This window comes from Ursus arctos, unplaced genomic scaffold (assembly GCF_023065955.2).
Source record: "Ursus arctos isolate Adak ecotype North America unplaced genomic scaffold, UrsArc2.0 scaffold_111, whole genome shotgun sequence".
Classification (NCBI taxonomy): Eukaryota; Metazoa; Chordata; class Mammalia; order Carnivora; family Ursidae; genus Ursus; species Ursus arctos.
In genome coordinates this window covers 56,488-83,474 of record NW_026622777.1, presented here as the reverse complement: position 1 = coordinate 83,474, position 26,987 = coordinate 56,488, and the positions used below count along the sequence as shown (strand labels likewise).

Below are 26,987 nucleotides of genomic sequence, written 5' to 3'. Positions count from 1 at the left end.
GAGCGTCAGGTGAGCGGGAGCAGGACCACGACGGGGTGAGCCCTGCGTCCCCCGCACCTCGCCTTCCCTGCCTGTCACAGGGAGCTCCTTGCCCTCAGACTCCGGGGGCGCCGGGATCTGTGAGACCACCGGTGCAGGAGGGGGGTGCCTGTGGTGTGCGGGTCAGGGAAGGCCAGTGCGCGCCCACTCCCCTGGGCAGCGGCCTGGACAAGGGGGGCTCTGACCCGTGTGTGACTTGGGCCCTGCTGCTCTCCGGGCCAGCAGGTGTATACAGCTGCCCTCACTTCTGAGACTCAGTTTACCTTCATACAAATGGGGCCATCACGAGTAAATGCAGCCGGGTCTGTGAACGGCCAGGACGCTGTGCAGCAGGCCTTCCCGGAGGCGGTGCTCATGGGGTGTGAACCATCCGCCACCAAATCGCTTAGACTTTCTCGGCCTGCATCTCCTCTCCTCTGGGACGTGAGAACAATCCGCTGACCCCATAGGCTCACCGAGGGGCCTGCACAAGACACACACGTTCTGTGTGCGCCATGCTGCACCCACCGGGGCCATGTGAGGGTCTGGCTATCGCCAGGATTTGGGGACAGAGCGACGGGGAAGAGTGGAAGCGAAGTCCGGGAGGTGCAGCCAGGACTGGGGAGCCTGAGTGTTGGGGTGGCATCTTTCCCAGGGGGGTGGGCTGCAGTCAGCCCATAGCAGCCCCTCAGCTTGCCCCGCCAGCTCTCAGAGTCCATAAAAAATCAATCTAATGACACAGCAAACATTAATTATAGCTGCAAGACCAGGAACGGGATTGATCTGGGAGGGGCTGCTCTGCTGTTAGTCACGGAGGCGCTCGGGGGGGTTGGGGCGGGGCCAGTGTGGTCTCAGGGGCAGGGGCCACGGAACCCAGCAAAGCCTGTGCCCCAACATCGGTCTGGTGGGGGGGAAGTGGAGGCCACTGGGGGGCCAGCCAGGGGTCAGGGCACTGGGATCTGGATCTGGCCCCATTTCCGCTGGTTTCCTGGCCCCAAGCAGATACTGGAAAAGGGTGGGGCCCCCTCCGGACAGCCAGGGGTGGGGAGGACCCAGCCGGACCCCTCTCCTCTCCCTGCTCTGCGAATAGCGGAGCTCACAGGTGCAAGGGGTTGAGAATGAATCTTCACGGGCACGGCCAGAGCCCCCATACCCCCGCCAGATGGGACTGGGGAAGGGACTAGAGTCAGCCAGCTGAATGCAGACATGAAAGGAAGTCCCATCAGGAGCAGGGGAGTCAGCCGGGCAGCCTTGGACCCACAGAGGAACACAGACGTGTTGTAACAAAGTGCAGAACATGTCCCATGTCCCCATGTCCCCATGTCCCCTGAGGAGGGGGCACCTGGCCGGGCCCACGGCTCCCCCGAGCCTGCACTGGTGGCCTGCCCCCTCCTCTGGCAGGGGACACAGGCTCCGTTCCCCTGGACACTATCCCCCACCCACACACTGGTCTATATTCTGCAGGGGTTGGGAGAAGAGGTGCTCGGGGACCCTCCCTGGGCAGCCCCTGGGCTAGACGTGACTGCAGATCCCCTCGGATGGCAGGGTCCCTTCTCCTGCAGCCCACCCCAAGTCCCTGAGATCCAGGGGTGCTGGGGACCACCGTGCGGGGCCGGGGCAGCTCTGGGCGAGCCTTCCTCTGTGTGTGTGGCTGGGGAGGGGGGCTGCAGCTGCGTCTGGCTGTGCCATGCCTCCTAGCATATGTCTGAGCAAGAAATCCGGCGTGGTCCATATGCTGGCTGTTATAAATAGAGCCTCTCATGGAGGTTTCAAAGGGCCAAGGTGAGCAAAACCTGGAAGCCGGAAGCGTCGTGGGCAGGGGGCTGGCCACCCTCTGGCTGAAAAGGCGGCGCCACAGACTGCCGGCTGGGTCCCCCTCCCGGGGGCTTCAGGGTGGGGGCTGGGAGGGACCCGTGGGAGGAGGGGTCTGAGTATGACCGTGCGTGCGTGTCCCCAGAGCGCGACCCTGCGGCCGTGGGCCCCCTGCCCCTCCCCAGGCTTCAGGCGCGCACACCCGCACCGCACGCACAAGTGTCTGATTATTGTCTCATGGCAGGCAGGAGTCCGACCGCCGGAGCAGCTGGAGGACATTCAATTCTCGGCGTAATTGACAACGCTGGAAAGCACCCAAGTGGGGTGTGAGGACGCGCTCCCCTCCGCGAGTCTATCCTTCATCGCGAGCACATTACCGCTGCGGTTCACACCGCCTCCCCCTCACTGCCTGCCCGCCCGCCTCGCTCTGGGCCTCCGTCTGTCGGCCGTCCGTCTGTCCGTCTGTCGCCTGAGACGGCACCGGCCACCGGCCTCGCCACTGTGCGTAGAGGGAGCTGCTTCCCTCCCGGCTGCACATCTCCGCCGTGTTGCCCAGTGCCCCGGGGGGGGGGGGGAGGGACATTGGGACTTCAGGGAAGGCAGCCTCCCTCTGGGACACAGTGTCGCGACCCCAGGGGTCACCACCCCGTTCCCGGGGCTGCCCGGCGGGTGCTGGGAGGCCAGAGGCACCTGCCCCGACTCCCTCATCCCCGAAGGCTCCTGGAGGACAGTCTGACATTTGTGGGGGCCGGGCCTCCTGCAGGGGCTACAGCTGGTTATCAGGCACACACAAGGCAGAGCAGTGCCTCGGTGGCAGAGGGACCATGGGCACGGACGAGGGTGCAGAACGCACCCACAGGACTGTCTGGGGTGCTCTCCGGGCTCTGTCCTCCCTGGTGTGAGCAGCAGCCCGGATGAACTCTGAGAGCCTGCAGGAAGGCGACCAGGACCCGGAGCCAAGCACTCCCTCCAGCTGGAATAATGGGTCACAGCCACCACCACAAACAACACAGGGCAGAAAGCATGCCGGGAAGGCGTCAGCAGAGAAGCCTGGCTCCATATCACCCACAGGGAAAAGAAAGAGGCGAGAGCCGGTTGGACCAGTAAATGTGGCCACCGGAGAAGGTAACTGGCTGACTTAACAGAGATATAGTAGGGAGAATTGAGGAGGTGATAATCCAGCTCTACACAGCAAGGCTCGGCCTGTGTTCAGAGGGTCTGGCCCCAGACTTGAAGGAAGGTAACCAGAGCCCACACTCCCACAGCACCTCCTAGGAGCCAGGCTCTCTCCTGTCAACCTATTTAGTACCTGGACTGGTCCCGTGACACAGGTACTCTTATTACCCATTTACAGAAGAGGCATGGAGTTGTTAATGAACTTGGCTGAGTTTCCACAGCGGCTTAGTCGTGGGGCAGGACGCAAACCCAGGCAGCTCGGCCCTGCAGCCCGGGTCCCGGCGGGCGCGTCTGAAGGTGAGTGAGTGAGCTGGCATGGTCCAAGGAAAGACGGAGGGAGTGGGGTGTCTGGCTGAGGTGTGGGGCCTCGGTGCACGCACCCCTGCAGAGCAGGCTCCCCCAGGCCCGGCAGGTGGATACTTCCACCCTCCCAGAGAGTTCTCCGAGCCTGCTCGTGAAGGTACAAAACACGCGGCCTTGCTGGGACACCTGGGTGGCATTGTGCAAAGGTGAGACTCACGGAGCCCACGAGCCAAACTCCTGTTTTACCACAATGAAAACTTTAGAAAGGTGGCGGGGCAGGACGGTCTGAGAGGGGCACGCGGGAGGCTCTGGGTGGGGAGTACTTGAACACAAGCCCTCTCGCCCCCTTTTGGGGCTTCCCTAGGTCACGGGTAGTGTATGGGGATTAATATTAAGCTGGAGAGAACAGCATTCAGGTATTCACAGTATTATTCTTCATACCTTTAGCTCTATTATATATTTCATAATTAGTGAAAATTTATTAGAAATTTCTTAAATATTTGAGTCATCTTAAATATTTTATAATACATTTTTAAATGTTTTGGTAAGGAACGGGCTGCTGTGTGTGACTGAGCTCCCTGTCACCAGAGGTGTGCAAGGAGAAGCCGGATGTCAGAGAGGGCACTGCACCCAGTAGGGGGCTCCTAAAACCAGGAGAACTCTCAGCATCACTTGTGAGCCTTCCAGAGACTTCCAGGACCTGCTTCTACTCCTGATTCGAGAGGTTTAGGGTGCAGCCCAGGTGTCTACGTTTGTGGCCCGTGCCCTCTGCCCTGGCTGGGACATGGGTTCTGGCTCATGCTTTGTTCTCTCTGGCCCTGAGGACCGGGCCCAGGCTCCCCAGGCCCCGACCAGCTCAGCCCCCGACCAGGCTGAGCACAGGGTAGGGGGTGGGGGTGCCAGTCCTTGGAGCTGTGGGCCCAGGGCCTTTGGCGAATTGTGCATGGCCCCCTTCGCACAGATGGGAGCACTGAGGACCAGAGGGGAAGGAATGGCCTGAGGGTCACAGGGGAGTCTAGACGAAGGGGAGACAGACCTTCTCATTTCTATTCCAGGGCTTCCCCGGGTCACGGGCTTCCCCTGTCCTGGTCATCAGAGCACTAACGCTGACCTGTCTGGGGGCAATCCCTCCCTCACAGTGCCCGCCTCGACCCCGAGCCCCACCTGGCTCTGACCACGCACTGAGGAACAGTTTGACGGACGGAACGTGGCAGGTGTGTAACTCGGCGCCCAGCAAACGGGCAAGCTGATTGACGGCCCTGACACCCTAGCCTCTCGTCATCTGGTGGACAGCGTTGAAAGCACCTGGGTGCCCGGCACCAGGCAGGGGCAGACGGGGCTGGCTACACCGCCAAGCGCCCGAGGAACCACATCAAGAGAACTTCCCACCCTTGGCCTCTGCCTTATGAGACCTCGCACTCAGGCCCAGAGAAGGAAAGGCATTTTCCCCGGGTCACACAGCAAGACGGCGGCACAACCAGGACAAGGGCCTTGTTCTCCTGACCCCTCTCCAGAGGGCTCCCCGTGCCCCAGCCCAAGGACCCCGGGGCTGTGCTGAAGCCCGGGGTGCGGGGCAGGAGGAGGCTGGGTGGCCGCCCCTGAGGCTGCTTCCTTCCCTTCTGCCTGTCCCTCCATTACCCTCCGGGGCGCTGGAGCAGAGGGGTTGAGACCTTGGGCTTGCAGACAGACACCTGGCCGGTGACGACTTTGGGCAGGTCGCTAAGTCCGTGTCTCCGCTTCCCGGTGGGAGGCCAGCAGCGGCCCCGCAGGCCTGGAGTCAGTTACGATAACACCAGCTACCTGCCATCGAAGGTCTGACCTTACAGGTGCCGACGCTTTTATATAAATGCTCTCACACACGCAGCATTGCGAAGGGGCAGAGACTCCTACGCTGGTCCTCACCCTGTCGACGAGAAAACAGGCGCAGGTCAGTGGCCAGGCTGAGACCCGGGCCTGGGAGAGCAGATGGGGGTGGCCCCAGGGCCACGTGAGGAGGTGCGGCTGAGCGAACTCAGTAGTTAGCCGTGGCTAATTCCCGTAACAACGAAACAACGTTCACATTATAAAATCAAAAAGACCATACCAGCCGATTCCGTGGAAGAGACACCCAAGTACAGAGACGGGGGAGGGAGGCTCGGGAGGAGAGGATCTGGCCCCGGGAAGGAAGAGGTGGTCTGAAGGGCCCATGAGGCCCTGGAGCAGGAAGGGGCCTTGAGCGCCTTGGGGCCAGAGCCCCACGCTGCCACAGTCCCACCACACGTGGCTGGGACAAAGGGCCGTCAGGTCTACCACCTGCCCCCACCCGGGTAGGGCCAGGTTGCTGGAACCGGCTTCCCGCTCCTTCACGCCACTAACCTGCAGGCTCAGCCCCCCAGGGAGCTCTCAGCTGCGCCTGCAGGGGGCCGAAGCAGGCTGGGGACCGGGCCCGCTGCCCCCTCTGGAGGCTGGACAGGCCTCCCCCACCCCAGCATGGACAAGGGGCTTGACATAATCCGAAAGGCCTCTGGGGAAATGAAACGCAGGAGGAGGAAGCCCACAGACCAAGCTGCAGAGCTTGGCCCTCTGCTTGGTCCCGCCTTCTTCTTCCCAACAGAGGTGATGGGCAGAGCTCTGGCCAGGCCGGGCCAGGGTTCGCAGATGCGGGCTTCCTCCTGGTGAGGAGAGCAGGTGCGGTGTGGGGTTGAAAAGGGGACAGGCTCACAAGGGAGAGCGTGCTGGGATGCTCTCGCTCGGCTGGGAAAGAGGAGCCCAGGGCTCGCAGGGAGGGGCAGGGGTGCCCAGGGCCCCACGGGGCCAGGTGGCAGGAGCCACAGGCCTCCCCAGGGATCTGCTCCTTGCCCGACCACAGTGCCCATCCCTCCACTGTCTGAGGCGAGTCCTCTGGGGCCTGCCGTATCCTTGGTTCCCAAGCCGACTCCGCGGACGTGCCAACTGCTCTGGGAAGACCGCGTCCTCACAGGCCCCGTGTCAGCAACCCCTCATTCTGCTGACCCGCTGGGTGACCCTGAGCACGCCGCTTGGTGGCTCCCGATCACACAGCTACACTGTGGGGACTGCAGCTCTGCCCTACCCACGAAACCCACACCCTGCACGCGGGTCCCTGCCACGGGCCAGATGCAGGGCTAACGCACCGTGGAGGGGAAGCCCGAACTTCAACCAGTACGAGTGTGGTGTGACTGTGGGTGAGCCGGGACTCAGCCTGGTCTAGTGGGTCCAGGAGGACCCCCCCAGAGAGGTGACATTTCTGCAGAGACTTGAACAGAGAGAGACCAACCCTACAAAGGCACCTGGTGGGCAGAGGGGGAGAGAGGACATGGGAGGGGCCAAGGAGGCCAGGAGAGCTGGAACCTGGAGGGTGGCGGTGAAAAGACCCGCAGGGCTGCTGGGAGCCTTGATCTCCCCCAAGTCCCTACCAGAGACAGGACGTTATCTCGAGGGCGACAGGGAGCCACTGAAGGTTGGTACAGAGGCGGTATGACGACTCTGGCTGTTGATGGAGAAGGGACTGTTGCAGGACAACAGTGGGTGTGCAGGGAATCGAGCAGAAGCTCCCATAGTCCGGGGAGAGGTGGCAGGAGACCAGACAGGGGCAAGGGAGGAACGTGGGTGGAGGCGAGAAACAGATACACCCGAGAAAGCGCATGGGAGCATGCCCAGAAAGTCTGGAGTGGTCACTGCAGCTCCCCTTGGGACGGCCCCGAACCAGACATTACCCAGACGCCCGTCCACGAGTGGACAGGTAGCACCAGCGGTGCAGCCATGACGGCAGACCGTCTCGGCAGCGACAGACGCACACACCGTCCTGACGCAGGAACGCGGACGGAGGCCACCAAGGGTGCTGCGCAGACCGTTCTCGCCATGTTCCAAAACGGGCAACACGATATGGGTGGGAGGCTGATGGTCGCCCCTGGGGGGAACGACAGGGAAAGGGCCTCGAGGGGGCCTCTGGGGAGCCGCAGACACCCCGCCGGTGGGTCAGGAGCTGGGGACATGGGTGTGTCCAGGTCGTAAGAACTTGACTGAGCTCCTGCTGTGTGCGCTCTTCCACTGCGTCCTTCTCCAACAAGAGTCAGAGGGGGAGAGGACGCACGCGGGAGGACATGGACGGTGGTGACGGGAAGGCCGCGGACGTCAGTGGGGCAGCGGGTGGGCTGGCTCTGCCCTCCGTGGGGGTTGGGAGCAGCAGAGAGGCAGTGTGGCAAAAGCAAGGGTGGGGGCACTGATGGGTCGGCGTGGTCAGAGCCATGCCACATCTGGGGTGCCTGTATCCCCAAGGACGCTGGGCAGAGGCCCCGGGCACTGCCTGTGTGGGGACGTGGCTTACCCCAGGGCAGAACAAGGGATGCAGCGTGAGAAGGGGCAGGAATTGTAGGGGCATCAGCTTTTAAGGGGGCACGCAAGAGGAAGTGTGTCTGGAGGTAGGAGGAGCACAGAGAAGGGGCTGTTTCAAGATAGATGGTGTGGTCTGTGACCCCGAACCGTGTGTCCACGGGGACCCTCCAGAATAATGGGAGCTGTCATGCTTGTGGCCCATCACGCACGTGGGCTGGGATCACGACGCGTTCTCGTGGGTAGCAGGTAGGTGTCCACTGTGCTGACACCAGCCACGACACACACAGCCCGGCTGCGAAGGGCTCCGAAAGCACTCACGCGGGATGGGTGCAGGGGGACCTGCCCTAGGCCACACACGGAGGGAGGAGAGCAGACAGAACCAGGGCTGGCGGGGCTCGGGGAAGGCAGCCGTCTCGGAGCGGTGGGCATCTTCCCGGATGTGTGTGTCCAAACTGGACCCTGGATGCAGGAGGGGGTCAGGGCTGTCTGACCTAGAGCCGGCGGTGCTGGCGGGGAACACAGCCCCCGGGTGTGGAGAGGAGGGACGGGCAGCATTCCGCAGGTGGTCAGGACCCTGGATGGCTCTGGGCCAGCCCTAGAAGCTCTTGGAGGCAAAAATGTGGGGAAGGGCAGAAACGCTCAAACCCAGGCTCGGAAAGGCTGAGATGCTTGGGAGGAGAAATGAGAACACAGCCAAGGCCCTGCCATCAAGGGGGTGGGGGCTGTGTCCTGGGCCGTCGGCGTCCTCACCCAGAAACAGACAAGATGGGGAAGGGGGTCTGCTCCTCTTCGCCCCCGCGGGAAGCCCCCCTGCTCCGAGCCCTGCGTGCATTCACAGTCCCATCTGGGAGGGTCAGCGCCCATGTGAGCCACAGCCCCAGCCAGCACTGGCTTGTGGGGGCGCCCCCACTCCCCTGCATCCCCCCTCTGCAGGGAACACACAGTAGGAGTTCAGCACACGCTCCGCCTCCACCTGCCCTGCCCAGGAGTCTCAGAGCATCTGCTGGCAGGTGTGGAAGAGCCGCCGGCCGATGTGCACACCGCATTTCAGGGCCCAGCGCCAAGCGGCCAGGCTGGGGACGTCCGTGTGTCCGGGGTGAGGGCCAACCCGGAGCAGCTTGGGCTGAGTGAGGCCGAGTCCCTGCGGGCGGCTCCACGTACCCTCCCCTCCGTCAGAGAGCGGGGACACTGCCGCAAGATGGGCGCGGGTCAGTCGGACCCCCGGGCACACACCATGGACAAGACTTGCGACCTCTCTCCACCTGCAGACCCGGAGGCGGTCACTCCAGGTCTTGGACCAGAAGGCCCAGTAAGGGAGGTTCTGCGGGCTCTTGCGGACCAGGACGGAGGCCCTCGCAGAGTAGGAGCTCAGCAAGGGAGTCCTCCCCCCACCCCCCTGCATCCTCCCGCCATCCTGGCAGAGAAGCCTCTCCCGAGCTCTGGGCCATGTTCCTCCGTATCAAATCATTACTGCGAAAAACAGCCCTGTGTGCTCCTTTCCTGCCCGCGGGCTCCAAACTGCTCTCCCCCCCCCAGCTCCCCTCCCCTCACCGGCCTGCTCCAAGCTGCTCTCCCCCCGCCCCAGCTCCCCTCCCCTCCCATCACCGACCTGCTCTAAGCTGCTCCCCTCGCCCTGCTCCCCTCTTCCCCCATCACCTGGCCTCCCCACCGGCCCTCCCCGTCTCTGCACACCCCCTGACCCACTTCTGCTGCTGGATTCAGGGTTCACAGGGTGGCGCTGGGGAGCCAGGCAGCTGTCACTGGACTTGAGTGTGCGGAGGGGAGGGGTGGGCAGGGCAGGACAACACCACGCACGGTGGCCCCCCAGATCATGGGGAGATATGTGCAGAGATGCTTACACACGCATGTGCAGAATATGGGCATCCCTGAAGCCGGAGGTGGGAGAGGGGAGGGCGGGAGAGGCACAGGTGGGGTGCCTCTCATTCACTTGACCAGAGAGCCCACGAGCAGCTGCTGTTGTCCCCATCACACAAAGAACACAGGTTAAGTGACTTGCCCCTGATTGCACAGCTGGTTAGCAATGGAACCCAGATTTAAACCTGGGGTCTCTAGTGGGTCCCCTGCACTATGGCAAAAAGAGGGGTGAGAGGCCAGAGGCAGGGCAAGGGGAGGACAGGAGGAGGCGAGAAGCAGCTCAGGCTGAAAGGCAAAGCCTGTGGCAAGGAGGGGCCGAGTGGGGCCGGAGGCATGAGCCAGGAGCCCTGCACCGACAGAGAAGGGGTCCCCAGGGCCTGCAAGCCAGAGGCAGGAGGCACCCCGCGCCCTCCTCCTGCTAATTAGGGCCAGGAACCGCAGGATACACATTCCACAGGGAAACAAGAAGACAAATTAAGACCTATAGCAGCAGAAACGCAGCCCTGCAGCCGGCCCGCCTGCCAGCTGGAGAGACAAAACCACCAAGGAGGGGCTTCAGGGATGCTGGACAGGGGCCCCAGGGCCCCAAGAGAGCTGTGGGGGAGGAAAGGGGGTGACTCAGAGGCGGCAGCTTGAACCTGGACCCCCTCCTACAAACCCCCCCCCGCACCACAGGTGATGAGGGCGGCCTGGGTCTTCGGGGAGGGCAAGTGGGGCCAAGTCAGGGTCCACCTTGAGCTGGGCCCACTGTGGGTCGCAGGAGCCAGGTGTGGGGGAAGGGGAGGCCCCAGGAAGGTGTCCTGGGATGGTCGTGACTCCTCCCACAGATGCCAGCATGTGACTTCATGGCTGGGGTCTACTGCCTGGAAAACAGCAGGCACCACGTAAATACACAGCAAACAGGTGAACTACTCAGCAAGAACCATTCGTGAGGCAGCAGTGGACGGTAGTGGGTGAGAGCACAGGCTCCAGTGACCGCTGTGATCCTCCTGATACCAAGGAACCGACTTAGCCCCATAGTTCTTTCTCTTCACCACCACTCTTCCTGCCTGGGATGCAGATACAATGGCTGGAGGTGCTGCCGCCATCTCGAGGCCATGAGGACAAATGCTAAGACCGTCAGAGAGGAAGCCTATGTGGAGTCCAGATGACAGAGAACTTCCTAGGGCTGTGCACCTCCCCCACGGCCACCCTATTTCCATGAGAAAAATGAACCCCCAGGTGGGGCTCAATCACAAGACAGGGTCTCCGTCTCCTGCAGCCAAATTGAATCCCTAGCTGATGCAGCAGAAAATAATGCTGATACTTTTATTAGAAAGTTAGCTTCAATTTAATTCTTTTCAGTGCTTCCGATTACATCAAAAAGAAAGTCTCAGATTGGGGCTGGTAAGTCTGAACACCTCTGCACACTTGCTGTTCTCCCTTTTTAATAAAGCAACAGCAGGCCTTGGGCTCCGAGCCTCCCCTGGGCTACGGCATCCAACTAGAATTCAATAACGTTGTTTTGTTTCCACTGAATTTATTTTTATGATTATGAATTCTATTTATGGCAAAGGAGGCTTGTTTTCCATTTGTAGTAGTGCCATAAAACTTCCCTTTTAAATAAATGTATTTAAGTTTTTTAAAAGTGAATTTACTTAAAGAAAAACGGTAAGAACACAGAGGGAACATGGGGGCACGTGGGTGGCTCCTGCCCAGCCCCACACTTGCACCGCTGGGGACAGTCTGCCCCTGGGCCCTGCGGGGGAGGCCCGCCCTCCGATGCCGGCTGGGGGCTGAGTCCCTGTGGACCGTCCAGCCTGGGGCAGGGGGTGGACGGATGGACCCCTGGCGCCGGGAGTCTCTAGGCGAAGGCTCGGAGTCAGGGGCTGGACAATCAGGCGATGAGCCGTGGGCAGGGGTTTGAAGCTGTCCTGGTAACCAGCCACTAACCCAAAGTCGCGGGTTCCTTCCAGCCCGGCTTGTGAGGCCTGACTTCAAAAGCAGGGGGCTCCAGCAGCTGGAGTGACCTTTTGCTAATTAGCTCGGGCTGTTTGCTGTGCAGCCGCCAGCTGAACTCCGGACAGCAGCTCTAACTCCAGCCACTGCCGCCTGTCACCGTCGGGCAGATAAATAACTCTGCTCTTGGAGAGCTGGGGGAGGGGCAGGGCGGCTGGAAGGCTGGGGGAGGCGTGGGCGTGCGGGAGGGAAGGTGGGTGGCCTTGGGCAAGTCACCGCAGGTCACGCCAGCCCCTGCTGGGGAAAGCATCACCCCCGCTTCCCCCGAGACGAAGACCGAGGCCTGGGGGCAGGGGTCTCACAGAGGAGGCTGGGCTCTAGCTCCCCCAACCCCCAGACCCCCATCGCCCCAGCATGCCGGCCATGGCGCCCATAGGCCCAGGGCACGGCTGGCTGTGGCTCTGTCCCTGGTGCTGCACGCAGGGCGGGCCAAGGGCTGGGCCGGGGCCAGCAGGTCACCCGGGATCATCAGAACACACAGAAGCTTCCTCCGAGCCTCTTAGTCACTGCTTCAGTAAGATCAACTTCCAGGGACGAGGCCTCAGGACCAGGAAACGGAGGAGGAGGGAGGCAGGAATAGAACGGAGAAAGTTCAGCTCCCTGCATGACGAAACGTTCTGTCTGTGAGGGATCGCGGGAACAATGCGCCCAGCACCCACGTCCCCGAACCACCGTGTGGTGTCCGCGCTCCTCTGCCAGACCCTGCAGGAGCCTCTGGGCATCTGGTCGGCCACCTGCCTCCTAGGTGGGCCAGGCCGGGGAACATCCCTCCATTCACTCAGCGTCTGCCACCTGCCAGGCTCTGACAGGGCGGTACACGCAGCCTGGAGGGAGAGAGGGACAGGACGCAGACGTACGGGTCTGGGGACGGCGGGGGCGCTGAGGCCCGCGGGGGTCCCCACTGGGCTGCAGGGACCCGCGACGGGTTCAGGGAAGCCCGAGTGCAGGCCACGAAGGAGGGAAAGGACGAACATTGCTCTGAGGTCACGTCCCAGACACTCTGCCGTCTCGTGTTCAGAAAGGGAGGCAACAGTGTTTCTTGAGTGCCTACTGTATGCCAAGCAACTTGCACGTCCCACTGAATGCTTGCCTTCTGGGAGAGACTACTCCACTTTACAGATAAGAAGCAGGAGGTCAGAGGTGGTAGGTGACATCCAAACATCTGAATGGGGTCTGTGGGTTACCAGCGTCGCCCCGAGGGCAGGCAGACTGGGGGGAGAGAGGGCTCTAGGCAAATGCACAGAGCTGGGAAGGCACAGGGCTGTCGCCAGGAGTCTCGGCCAAAGTCCTGCTCTGCTGGCCCATGGCCTGGGGTCAGCCCCACCAAGTCCACCCAGCCCGGCCCCGAATGCCCGCACTCCACTGCAGCCCTGCATCTCTGAGGGGTGCTGTCGGCCCGCAGTGGGCCCCCTGCCAGTGCTGTGCGGGTCTCTGTGTACCGGCATGGTCAGAGCTGACCCCGACCCCAGGCCACCCAACCCTGCCCTCTCAGCAACTCTCAACCTCAGGGGACATCCTTCAGGACGGTCCTTGGGGACACCCTCATGTTCCAGACGGAGAAACTGAGGCCTATGGAGGGGCAGGTGCTGTTCACTGCCCCGTGAAATGAGTGGTAGGGACGGGGTCAGACCCCAGCCCCTCACCCCAGACTTTCTTGATGTCCGCCGAAGGGACGGAGGCGTCACATGGAATGAGCCCCGCATCCTCACACCCCTCCCTCCTCCTAGACTTGGCGCTCCTAGAGGGACGTAGTCTCCGGCACCACGGTGTCCAGGATCTGGCAAGTGCGCATCTGAAGGAACAGTGACCTGGCCCCGCTCCGCCCTCCAACCCCACGGTCCCCGCACCCACTGGTTCCAGCCACCCCGTGCTCGCTCTGAACCTCACACTCAGTGAGCTCGTCCCACCGCGGCTCTCCTCCCCACACAGGTCTCTCTGCGCAGAATGCCTGCCCTTCTCACGGTGGGCTCTCCCCCATCCTCGGGACTCTCCTCCACGGAAGCTCCTGGAAGCCTCACGCGAAAGCCCCGGAGGCGGCTGGGAGCCGTCTGACCCCCACCAGAAGAAGGCATGCCTTTGAAAGCTCTGGAAGGAGACTACGCTCCTCCCCGTAACGAGGGAGAGCGCCCCGTGTTCCCAAATGCTCGCTCTCGTGCTCTGTCCGAGCCGGAAGACAGTAAGTATCCCCAGCACGATGGCCGCGTGTGGCAGGCAAGCAACGTACTGCAAGCATTCAAGCCCTAAAACCCGCACGTCCAGTCACCGTGTCACGCGAGATGGGACAGGCCGGCTCCATCCCACGGGCCACCCCGGGGAAGAGCACCTGCGCTCCAGCCGGGTTTGCAAACAGTCCGTCTGTCCCAGAGCTGCGTGAAGGACCCACGGACGGCAGGAGGGGCCTCTGCGACTCGGGACAGCGCTGAGGGAAGTGACCCCCAGCGGGCACAGACCGCCGAGCGCGAGGACAGCCACAGTGCCTCGACACCCCTTCCTCACCGAGGCGCCCGACTCAGCACACTGGGTCTCTTTTTCCATTTAACGCCCTGGTTTTCAAATACAAAGTGTGAGTCCGTGTTAACACACGGTGCGTCGTACATACGGCTACACCACGAGCGTTAGCACTCGGCACCGCGCCCCGATCCGAGCAGCGGCGAAGACGAAACCACACGGCACCCCGACTCACCCGGGCAGGACGCCGGAGCCCCCGACGCCCTGGTCACACGCCAGGGCGGCCCGCTCCTCCGCCCGCCGAACCTGACCCCGCCTGCCTCCAGGCCTGCGCGGTGACCCCAGCACACAGGCGGTCAGGACCGCCCCCCCCACCCCGTGCTGAGCGCATCCAATGGGCCAGAGCGCCCCTTACCTTCGGGCCAGGGCCAGAGCAGTACGGGCTGGCGGACGCTTCCGTGCAGGGCTCAATACACGTCTTCGCCTCGTTCCAGGACCCAGAGGAACGGCAGGGGTGCAGGCCAAGCGGACACACGGTCGCCCAGGCAGCTGCCCCTGCATGGAGACAGAACAGGACACTGGTGAGAAGGGAGCAGGGAGCCATCGTAGCTCGCAGAAGATCCCGTCGGCCGGAGCCACAACGACATCCATCCCGTGTGCTCCGTGCACGAGTCAACTTCCACGATGCACGACAAGGCACGTGCCGGTGAGGGCAGAGGGCAAACCGCAGGGAGAGGACCCGCCCAGAGATGGGCTGGGGGGGCGGGTCACAGCTGCCGTTTCCAGCTTGCCCCCAGCACTGCTGCAGCCCAAGTGTTGGGGGGGGACTGTCTCTGATTCCCTGACCCCCACCCCAATGGAGGTGGGCTAAGCAAAAACCCTGGGCAAGGCCTCTCCCTGCAGGCCCCCCTCCACCTCAAGAGTGTCCTTGCTGGGGAACAGAGGGCGAGGATCAGGCCACCGACGCGGGAGGGCACCAACTAGGAAGCCAAAGCCTCACCGGGCTGGCAAGTCATCCCACGACTGGTTCCCCCACCTGCCCTCGAGGCTGGACCACTCACCGCTCCCTTCCCTCCCACGCAAGGACTGCTCCCCAAGGACCTGGATGCACGACCTCGCTCACCCTCTGTCCCACGCACGCACGGGGTCCCCATTTCATAGACAGGGAAGCGGAGGCTGAGAACGGTGTCCGCTCCCCGGCCACGCAGCAAAGACGCGTTAGGACAAAGCCTGCTGCCACGAGGCCACCAGCTCAGGGACAGCTCCACTGGGAGGGGGGAGGAGGGGCCAGAGGCGGCGGCACCTTTGGGACAAGGGGACTCTGGGAGCAAGGCCATGCACCTCAAGGCCCTGCAGGCCGTGCGGTGACCCTCAGGAGGGCCTGGGCAGGAGCCAGAGGGGCCCCCTTGCCCCAGCTGTGCAAACCCCTCCCAGAATCCCCCAGGCCCCTGGGCCGGGAGCAGGAATTGAAAGGCACGAAGGAACCCGCGGTGTGAGAAGTGCGTGTGTGTGTGTGTGTGTGTGTGTGTGTGTGCGCCCGCGTGCGGCGCGTGCGTGCAAACGGCTGAGTGAGTGGCACGTAATTACCTGAAATTGTGGCTTAGAAGCAGATGTAAATAACCAAAAAATACGTGGGGAGGTGGGGGGAATGCTCCTCAATTAGAGCTAATTACCTAACAGCTAATTGAAATAATAATGGGCTGCATTTGAATATGCTAATAAGGCCAAACCTGTCTGGGAAAAGGTAATTGGGATAGAAAGAGCTGAGGCTCTGTGCCTGCGGACCGGGGGGGGGGGGGGGGGGGGGGGGGGGGGGGGGAGGCTTCCGGATGCCTCTTCCTTCCTGCCCTCCGGCCTCTGCCCACACGGGTCGCCCCCCTGGAATGCCCTCGCCCCGCTGCCCACCCGGCCAGGGCCTGCTCTCCTCTCCGGGGTCCTGGGAGCCTGCGGACGGCCGGCCCAGCTGCTGCAGGGACCCACGCCTCACGGAGTGAGCCAGGAACGCGAGTTTCCTGAGCGCCGACTGTATGCCCAGCCCCGCTCCGCAGAGAATCCCAAGTTACCACGAGGGAAACTGCTTGGGAACACAGGGCGTGGCTGCCATCTCCGCAGGCCACCAGCAGGGCTGGGACACGGGTTCCCGGCCACGGGTAGACTTCACGGCAAAGCTGTGCAACGGTGGAACGCGAGCCCAGGGCACCATGCGTGTGAGCAGAAACCGGGCGCTTTCACTGTCCACGAGCACCTCCTGCAGACCCACGGATCACACGTGCTTGCTCACACACGTGCACACACGCACACCCTCACTCTCCTCACAGGCATCCCACAAGTCGGCTCTGGCTGGACCTGGTGTTAGCCCGGCACCGGGGCCAGAGGGGCTGAGCCCCAGGCCCCTCCAACCCACCTGCCCCCCCCCCCCCCCCCCGGTCACACCTCTCCTGGCCCTCATTGGCCAACCCGGGGCATCTCCCGGTGCTGTCCCTGGCATAAGCCCCGAGCTCCCGTCGACGTGCAGGGCCTGGCAGGAAGCCTCTCTCCTCTCTGGGGCTGAGCTCTTCCTGGAACCGAGCTGGTCAGAGAGCTTTGAGACAACGCCTGCAATGCTGTTGGAAATGCAGGGGTCCCAGCACGTCGTCGATAACAGGGGATCTGCGGCAGGTGGGGTTCAGGTGAAACTGGTGATCTGACACACCAGGCCTCCCTGGCCCTGGGGGCTGTGAGGTGCAGACAGACTGGGGGGGGGGGGGTGTCCCGGTGCAGCAGCTTGCAGAAGACCAGAAAGGGGGAGAGCTGGCCTGCTCGGGCCTCGTGGTGCAGGGAGCCGCCAGAAAGGAACCAGGCACCAGACGGAGCCGGCATCCGAGCAACACACTCACGGGTGAGACCGCGACAAGCCCCAGCAGGCCATGCCTCAGTTTCCCCTCTGTCGAACGGGGGATTATGGTGGGCACCGCCCAGGGGGTCACAGCCCAGGCTTGTCTGCACCCACAGGCCTGGGAGACCTGAAACCTCAGAGACCACCTGGGCCGGAGGGTCAAAGGTGAGGACCCACCCTGGAAATGCACACATACATCTTGTGTATGAAATCTGGGGGTGCACTAGGACCCCAAAAAGCCATCCAGGAGCCCTAAGTCCCCATGTGATAGTTGGGAACACACGCCTGCAGGATTTTACAGATGGGAAACTGAGGCCCAAACCCATTGATAGAACTGCCTCCGGGCCAGAGAGCACTGGGACCGGACACACCACAGCCTGAGACTGGTGGAGCCCATTACACAGACAGGTAAACCGAGGTTCCCCGAGACCAAGTAAAACTGGCCCCAGATCACACTGCAAGGAAGGAAGGGGGTTGTGAGGTCTCCCTTCCAAGGCATCCCCGTGCACGGCTGGGGAGGGGGCCCGGCGCCCCCCCGCCATCCCGGGTGCCCCTCAGGCTACGGAGACAACAGCTGTGGGGAGCAATGGCCTCTGGAGGAGGAGGAGATGGGAGGGGTGCCCCAAATCCTCCTCCTCCTTCCAGGGCTGAACGTAGACTTGCAAACGTCAGGGTGAGGGGTGGGGAAAATGAATGCGCCCAAACTTGACATTTGCATTTCAAACACTTATATCAGCAAAACAAATAACAGTAATTATACCATTTGCATATTTTGTGCAATGATTGTTTAGTGAGGTAAGAAGGAGGGGCTCATGCTGATGCCAGCAGCTTGGCCTCCCTGCAGCTGTGTCTGCCCCACCCGCGGGGTCCCCTCAGTCTCCCTCCTGCCCACCCACCACCCACGGAGGCCGGGCAGGGGAGGACCCCAGGGAGCAAGAAGATGCCTGTCCTCAGGTCAGGCGTTCCCTGCTACCTGGCCTGGCCTCTCCTCTGAGCCGCCAGGCCCCCACCTGGGAACTGAGGGTGTTGCTGGGTGCCCCGGAGCTCTGCTGGGGCCCCCACCCTGCCTGCCAACCTCAGGCTATGCCAGTCCCTCCTCCAAGCTCTGTCCTGTGACCACTCCCCTGCCTTTCTCTTTCTCCAACACATCCCTCCTCCTCCCCCAGCATATGGCCACCTCAGGACCTTTGCACAGGTATCCCTTTGCCTGGAAGTCTTCCTCCCAGATCTACCCACAGCTGGATCCTTATCATTTGTGGCCCAAGTCCAACGTCACCTTCCCAGCACCCTGTGGGACAGGCAGGGCTGCCCTCACTCGGGCCAAGAACTCCAGCAGGCCTGAGAGGGCCCCGAGCCTTGGAAGGCAGGCAGAGCCATCAGGACACACCTGCTCAAGTCCCCTGCCTACCATTCAGCAGCGCTGGTCAGGCCCCTATTTTGTGCTGGGCGCTTTCACTGACCCCCTGGAGGTGGAATGCGGTGGGGGGGCAGGGGGGAGAATCCTCAGACTTAGAGGGGAACCGTGGAGCAAGTGAGGAAGTCTGGGCAGGTAAGCCAAGCTGCCCCAGGTCTTTTCGGGTCTTGCTCAGAATCCCAAACAGACCCCTCCCGGGCTGCTACGGTGAATGAGCCGTCCCCGGGGCAGCCTGGGGACATGGGTACCCCACATCACACTCTGAGCTCACTTCTGCCCCCCAGTGACCTAGCTGCACCCACACAGAGGGAGCCAGGTGGGCTCTCGCTGCCCCTGGGGTGCATAAGGTATGTGGGGCTCTTCCCACAAGCTCTGTGGCCTGGCCCTGCCCCAGGTCCCACCCCTGCAGCAGTGGTCTCCAACAAAGTGAATGCCCAGAGGGAAGGAGGGAGGAGGGAAGGGGGGCAGGGGAGGTGAGGGGAGAGGGCCATCAGCTTCACCTCAAAGCCTGATGTGCCAGAGAGGAGGAGCGAGGCCAATAGTGCAGGGCAGCAGGTGAGGGCTGACAGGTGTGGGAGCTGCCCCGGGATGCCCTGGTCTGCAGGGGTGAGGCTGAGGCATGATGGGAGCAGGAGAGCTGAAAACCAGCTGTGACCCGGAGCGCAGCTCTGCCAGTCAGACGCGTGCCTGGTGTGCGTGTGTGTGTGCACGTGTGTGTGCACGTGTGCGTGTGTGCTGGGCACACTCTGCACCTCTGTATTAGAGCACGTGTGTTTCTGACCCGTGAGTCTACGTGTGCGTGACGATAGGTGTGGGTCCAGCTGCGCCTGCGTTTCTGTGTATGTGTTTGTGTATCTGAGTGTGTGTGTCCGGTCTTGCATGTCTCTGTCTGTGATACGTGCACGTGGCTATCCGTGCACGTGTGACTGAGTGTGAACGGCGGGTGCTGTGTGCGTGCTGCCGCGTTCTGCAGGCCAACGCCAGTCCTTCTGTCTGGATCGGGAAGCAAGAGACTGGGTTCTGCATGCCCATCGCCCCACAGCTGGGGGAGTGCGGAGGGGAAGGGGGGCATGCCCCCACCCCCTCGGAGCTGCAGAAGGAGGGGGCCCGACGTGCCCTGCCATTCCTCCCCTGGCTCTCCCATCGTCCCCATCACAGCTGGGTCAGGCCCTACCCAGAGGCCACACAGGAAACCCCCTCCCCACAGAGACGCTCCCCACCTTCTCCTGAATAATGATCGCAACAGCAAAGACAATAACCGCGCAGCGCCCGGCGGCTGGAAGACTGAGAACCACACACATGCCCCCAAAGCCCCACAAGGGAGGAACTACAGTATTACCCTTCCTGGTTTCCAGATGGAGAAACTGAGGCTCAGAGAGAAGTGACGTCACTTGCCCAGGGTCACACAGATGAGCCAGGATGCAGGCCAGCTCTGCCTGACCTCTTGCCTCCTGCAGGATGCGCCCCGACACATACACTCCCAGCTTGACGGGTGTCACTAGTATCCCCACTTTGCAGATGAGGAAACTGAGTCCCAATTAAATTAAGAGACTTGCCCTAGGATATCGCTAAACTGGGCTAACAGCTCTCTGCTTCTCACTTAAAGTCAGGCAGAGGCAGCTAACAGGACTGTCCCGAAGGTAATTACAGCTCCCCGATCCCAGTGCTGGCTGCACACAGCACTACTTCCCTCTTCCCTTTAATCTCTTCCCACTCAGCCTAGATGTGGGGAAGCCGAGTCCTGAGACTTGGAAGTGCAAATGAGGCCCCTTCCCCTGGTAAACTGCAAGGAGCAATTAACTCCTAGCTTCACACCCCACAGCCCCACAAATTCCAGATGGAGTAAACAGTTAAATATGAAATATTAAGCCATAAAAAAAGCTAGATGAAAACAGAATTCAATACTTATCAGTCCTCAGGAGGGAGACAAGCTTTCCGAGCTCGGGAGGAATAGAATAAATTGTAAAAGAAAAGAGGCAGATTCAACCATATAAAAATAAGGAAAGGGAACATAAAAGAAATAACAAAAATTAAAAGATACGCAACATACAGGGGAACATATTTGCAGCAAATGTGACAGGGAAATGACACCTATCTTCATTATGTAAAGAATGCATTCAAATTCGTTAAGGAAACACCAACAATGTGTCAACAAATGGAGAGAAAAAGAGACGCACAGGACAAAACACAGGTGGTTGATGAATATATGGGACATGTTCCACCTCTCGCATAATCAGGAAAATGCTAATTTAAAAAAGATACAGTGAGATGCCATTTAGGCTCATCAGAGAAACAATGATCTCAAAACAAAAACAAGCCCCCCCCAAAAAAAACCTCTAAAGATAATACCCAGTGCTGGTAAGGTTGTGTTGAAACTGGCACAATACTTTTGGAGTCATTTGGCGATACAGACGGAACGCTTTTAAAATGAGCACCGCTTACGGCAGACAACTCGCCAAATGGTAAACCAGGGCTTCTCGTTCGAAGTCAAGAACAACACAAGGATGCCAGCTACCGAACCCCTTCTAGTCAACACTCTGCTAGTGGTCTCAGCCATTACAGTAAGACAGGAAAAAGAAATAAAAACGATACACTTTCGAAAGGAAGAAACAAAACGGTAGCTATTCACAGGTGCTATAATTGTGTACATAAAAAAAAAAAATCCCAAAGGACATACAAATACAGCAATGGATAAGAGAGCTTACTTAGAGCGCTGGACTTAAAATCCATACACAAACACGGACTGGATTGGTATACATCTGCAGTAAGGAGAAAATAAACATTTATTAAAAAGTCAACACTGCAAATTGATCTGTAGATTCACGGCAATTGCAATCAAAATCCCAGCAGATTTTTTCTTTGCATGGAACTTGACAAGCTGATTCTCAGAGTTACAGCCGTAAATAACTACGTTGAGTGGGAGTGTCACTGTATCAGATAATTACAATTTATTACGCAGCTGTAGTGACAGAGAGTGTGGCCCTGGTATGAGACTGGACAAATGAACCCAGGGGTCAAAGCAGAAAACTCAGGGGCGCCTGGGTGGCACAGCGGTTAAGCGTCTGCCTTTGGCTCAGGGCGTGATCCCGGCGTTATGGGATCGAGCTCCTCCACTATGAGCCTGCTTCTTCCTCTCCCACTCCCCCTGCTTGTGTTCCCTCTCTCGCTGGCTGTCTCTATCTCTGTCGAATAAATAAATAAAATCTTTAAAAAAAAAAAAAAAGCAGAAAACTCAGACACTGACCTAGGAATTAGCCCTGGATATGAAAGAGGCGGCACACAGTCCTCCAAGGAAAGGAGGACATGCCAATAAATTAGATCGTGTATGGGGGAAACATGAACTGGAACCCCTACCTCACACCACACACAGAATCGATCCCAGGTTGATGACAGACCCAAGTGGGAAAAGAAGCACCAGATCTTTTAGAAGAGACCAAAACATGTATTGATGACCTGGAGGCAGGGAAGGACTCCTTCCCACCCGCCCACACAAGACTGTACTGATAAACTTTACTACACACAAATGAAGAATTTCTGCTCTTAAAAATGCAGTATAAAAGGAATAAAACCACAAGCCACAAATGTTACAAGGTGGATGTCTTCTTTCTACTCGGAGACAAGGCTGTCTTACTCCGAATCTGTGAACGCCTACAAATTACTGAAGAAAATACAGACACCCCAATAACAAAATGGGGAGAGGTCTTGAAACAGCATTTCACAAACGAGGACATCCAAGCAGCCCCAAAACCCAAACCATAAAAGATGCTCACCTTCATGGCCCGTGAAGGTGGAAAAGCTCCGACAGCCCGGCGACACCGTGTGTTAGGGAAGCTGTGACTCCCGTCCCCTGCGCGGGGGCCCGACGTCTCACCACCGTGCTGGGAAACAGGGTGGTGTGAAGCCACGCACCCCAACAGCGGCCACCCCTTTCCCCGGGTAAACCTTCCACGCTGGCCCACGTGCATCAGAAGAGACGCGGAGAGGTTCACCACGGCCCCACACCGGGACCGACGACCCTGACCCAGGTCTGGAACATTCTATGGCAATGAAGATGAATGAGCACCACGTCCTAATGGCGGATAAATCCTCCCCAAATAATGTCGACCGAAAGAAGGAGGTCAGAAAAGACTGTGTTTGCGGTGGTTATATTTATGTAAATGTCAACAACAGGCCGACCCAGAATGAACTGGGGATGCGGGCTGCCTTGCTCGGGAAGGCAAACAGGGCTGAGATGGGGGCGGGCTCCGGGTCTTAACCTCGACCGTGGTGACACAGACGTCCACTCAGTGATCGCTCCTTCTGTTCTTCCTATGTGGTTTTTCTGTAACCTCCTGTACGTACGTGCGTTACCTCTCACAACTATAAAAATCACGGGGGTGTGGGAGGGAAGCCCACACGCTCGAGCCAATAGTCTTCCTCCTAAGAAACTACCATAAGGAAGTAACCCCAAAGGGGGTGTATGGCCAAAGATTTCCATGGCCACTTAATACAGAGAAGAAAAAACGGGGAGATCAGCCTAAGTGCTCCATCGTGACTAAATCAACTGCGCACAGCCTTACCGAATACCGCACGGTCATTTCGGTAATGTGCACGAACGGTCTGCAGCTCGGAAATTGTTCAGGATCCGTAAGCTGTTGGACACACCACGTCCGTCCCCAGACGGAGATACAAACATACACCCACTTCACACGCGGTCAAGGAAGAGCTTAGCAACGCTCCGCAGGGCAGCCCGACCTCCAGCGGCCTCGGTGTCCAGCCGTGGGAGGAGGGCTGCTTCTTCCCAGAGGGGGTGTCTCCATGCCCGGGAACATGACGCAGCGGTAAAGACGAAAACGTGCGCATCCAGCCGCAAGGCTGAGTGAGTCTCAGCAGCAAAGCCAGACACACAGCGCGTAGGGCGTCCAACGCCATGCACGCGGGCGTGCAGAGACGCACGGGACGATGCTGGTGAGGCCGGGACCCCGGCTGCCCTGGGAAGGGGCTGGCCCAGGAAGGCATGAGCAGGCTTCCCGGGGGGCTGGGCCGCGCTGCCTCTGGACTTGGGGTGCTGGCGAGACCTTGCAAAAAATGCACTCGGCGGTCCTGTGGGAACTTTTCTGTACATGGGCTACATTTTAATTTCTTACAAGTTTGTTTGTTTTTTTTAAGGGGTGATGGATACCGACGCCGTCACAAATGCTCGTCTCAAGAGAAAACAAGACCAGAAGGACATTCTCTAAGGCGCTGATGTGCTCAGCGCTGGGCGGCAGAAGCAAAGCTTGGGTCTCGGCCGTGCAGCACCGTCTCCGAACCTCCTTCGGGGAGGAAACACAGACGGCCCTTCCGAAATCAAAAAACAAGGAACAGACTATTGTATATATTTACATGCCCGGCCCAGATAACCCGTGTTTATGCTGATGCGCGCACTGGGGTCCAGGACGGCCGCCGGCCCCCTCCCCCCGGCAGGACCGACGCGCTGACCTGCCAGGCAAAGTCACAGGGAGCTCGGGGCGCGAGCAGAGAAGAGAAACCGCGGCAAACCGAGGCAGGAACCCCCAGAAGGCGTTCGCCTCACCAGGGGTATGTGAGAGCCGTAAATTTGATACGGGCTTATTAGAAACACGAAAATGAGGAAACAGGAATTTGCCTGTTTGCTGAAAGGAGGCTGAGGCCCCCCCGGATTCTCATTGGCTGACACTTTGGTGACATACTTCATCGCAGGCATGCGGATGGATGAGAAGCCTCCAGAAGGGTTCGGAGCCGGCACCCTGGCAAACGCCCCTCGGAAGCAGGTCTGGGAGTCCGCCGTGTCCCCTCAACCCTCCTGTCCCGTCCCAAAGGCCGTCCAGGCCGGCGCTGAAGCCAGGACCCCAGCCCACGTCCAGCCTGGGCACCTCTCTTCCCACCGCCTCCGAGCTGACCTCCAGGCTAGCGCTGATGGTGATGAGGGCGGCAACGACCGTGTGCTTAGGGGGCCCTGACTACCTCGGACCCCAGACCTGGACACTCCCCGCACCCCCGGGCCCACCTGGAGCTCTGTTCCAGCTTGTGGAAGGGGACTGGAAGCTCAGAGAGGCCCAGGGTTGGTCTCTCTGCCCCGCGTGCCCTGCTAACAGCACAGATAACCCCCAGCAGGGGAGGAGGGGCCGGAGGGGCAGCCGCCCTAGGATTGTTTGCAGCCTTGTAATGCGGGCCTGAGACCCAGCCCCTACCCCCTCTCGAGCCTGACTCAGCATCTCTCCCTCCAAGAATGATGGGGGCGTCTCTCCTCTATGCCCCCAGGAGGAGGGCCGTCTTGTCCCCTTCTCCCCACCCCTGCCAGCAAGCCCAGGTCACGAAGGGCAGTGGCGTCTCCAGGGTCTCAAACTGAGTGGCAGGGGGCTCGCTCTTAGAGCCCGGCCTGGACCAGTTAGAGCAATGCCACCTCCTCCAAGAAGCCCTCCCAGGTTGCCCCAGCTAGAGGAGCTACCCAGTAGCTGCCAGTAGATCACCCGCCCCAGCCAGTTCTGCAGAGCCTGGGCACTCCAGCATCTTTCTTACTTCCTTGCCCGCTCATGTCACCCCCACTGGCTGTCAGCTCCACATGGGCAAGAATCACATCCCTCTCCTCCACGGCTGTGCCCCGGGGTCTACATTAGCACGGGGCTGAGCACACAGGAGGAGCTCAATAAATGCACATCTCACGAGGGCACAGACTTTGTCTTGCAACCCCCCGGGCCTGGCACAGGGTAGGCCCAACAAGCTTTACTAAGGGAATATTTGGATGAATGAATGGGGATCAGTTAAGCCAACACCAGTCAGGCTTTAAAAGCAGGGGCCACGGGGTGGGGTCGGGGAGGAGCTGCATTCACTCCTCTGTCCCCAAGCGGGGTCTGGCGAGGCCCCGGTCAACGAGCCAGCCCCTGCCCTGCACTTGGGCCCATGACCCTTGAGGGTACAACCCAAGGGGAGAGGATGTGGGCTGGCGCTGGGAGAGGGCAGGACAGAGCCAGTGGGGTCCCCCTCCCTCTGGACCAGAGCTCCCTGGGTTCACAGGCATGGAGGGAGCAAAGGGTCCCAGCGCCCGAGTCAGCAGGAGAGTCTGAGGGGACCCACTGGGCAAAAGCAGACTCGTCACAGGCCTGGCCGGGCTGGGAGGTGGGCTCTCAAGTCAGGTGCCCAGCCTTCCTGCGCATACGGAACGCACGAACGGGACCCCGACAGCCTTCACGTGGTCTCTGACGGTGCAGTTGGAGAAGGAAGGGGCACAGAGCCAACGCCAGTTCTCCAGGACGCTGCTCTCCCACGCGGGGCAGGCCCTAGCACTGCGCGGTCACGCGTGGGCCACACCCTGGCCTGCGGACAGCCGGGCTCAGGGAGACAAGTGTGGGACAGAAAGCGTTTGCTTTTCTCCAGGAATAAATCTTAGGCCAGCTCCAATGAGACCAAGAAACCCAAGGGCAGGTTCCAAAGCCTCCAGCCCCGCAGGGTCAGCCGCCAGGGCGGTGTCGTGGGCCCCCAATGGATCAGGTGTGCGGCCAGCGGCCCTCAGAGCCGGTCTAAGCTCGCCAGAGCACAGCGGGGCGGCAGGGGCTGGTGATGGCCTCCTTCCTGCGAGGCTCTCGCATCTGGGCAGGTGGGTGCGCCTGGCGGGGGTGGTTTTCTGACTCCGGGCAGCGGGAGAACGCTGGGGACCCACTTCCAGGGTCATAGCTCATGCCCGCAGGTGACCGAGAAGCCGGGAATCCCCTCCTCCGTCCTAGCCCACCCCCCTCCATCCTCCTGGCCCTTTGTGAAGCACCACTGTTGCCATGGGAACCCTGCCAGCTGAGCCGATGACTTCAGGGCAGGAGGGGAGGAGCGGCGCTGGGCCCGCCTGGTCTTGCTGCAAAGGTCTTGGACAATTAGCCAAATGGGAAAGGAAGCAGGGAAGCCGCTTTGGCCGACTTGGCAACACTCAGCTTTAAGACGAGGGAGTTCTAAGACTGGGAGCGGGGGTGGGTGTGGGCGGAGTCCCACCCCTGCCAGATGGATGTAGGCAGGCCCCACGTTGAAGCTGGCTCGAGCCTCAGTTTCCCTTTCCCCAAGGCAGGATGAGACCGCAAACGGGGCTCCTGGCTGTGTCTGTTGGCAGGATTTGCCGGGACTAGGGAAGCACCCTCACATCGTCCTGAAGCCCCGGCCCAGGGGCCCTGATGGGCTCGGCCGCCTCTGGGGAGCCTGTCACATGGGCCCCACCTGTCAGCACCAATTCGGGTCTCCCAGACACTTGCTCTGCGCCCGGGATTGCCATGGTGACGGGTCGCGGGGTGCCTGTGGGCACACCTGTCCATGTTCATATGGGGCTGTGGCCACAGCCGAGATGTCCACAAGGGGCACGCTGGCGGGGCACATGCACATGGCCTTGACCACTGTCCCCTCCAGCGCTGGGAGAGGAAGGATGCCTGCTTCTACTCTCCTTCAACCCCACAGCTCCGGGGTAGGGATTCAGGAAGCTTCTCCCAGTTTCCAGTTAAAGAAACAGAGGCTCAGAGAAAGCACTTAGCTTGTGCAAGGTCACTGAGCCCCCAGAAAGTTCCAGCGCTGGTGAGGGTCGGGGGTGGGGGCAAGAGGGCCTCAAGAGTCCGGAAAACTCCCTTGCCCGGGGGAGCCCTGCCGCTCCAGCTGCAGCCCGGCACGCGGGTCACCGGCCCCGGGCGCTTCCCGCGTCCAGCCCTGCATCCGACACACGCACTGGGGAGCTCGTGCAACGCGACTTCCCGTCTCTGCACCATCACG

At 60.7% G+C, this 26,987-nt stretch overlaps 1 long non-coding RNA gene across 1 annotated transcript in view; it reads right to left on the bottom strand.

Annotated features, from left to right (window-relative positions):
• Positions 1-26,987, bottom strand: part of LOC130543376 (uncharacterized) — a 63,518-nt gene that overhangs the window by 12,370 nt on the left and 24,161 nt on the right. Inside the window, exon 2 of the long non-coding RNA XR_008958695.1 lies at positions 14,378-14,517. This is a non-coding gene — a long non-coding RNA (uncharacterized LOC130543376). The remainder of the gene's footprint in view (positions 1-14,377; positions 14,518-26,987) is intronic.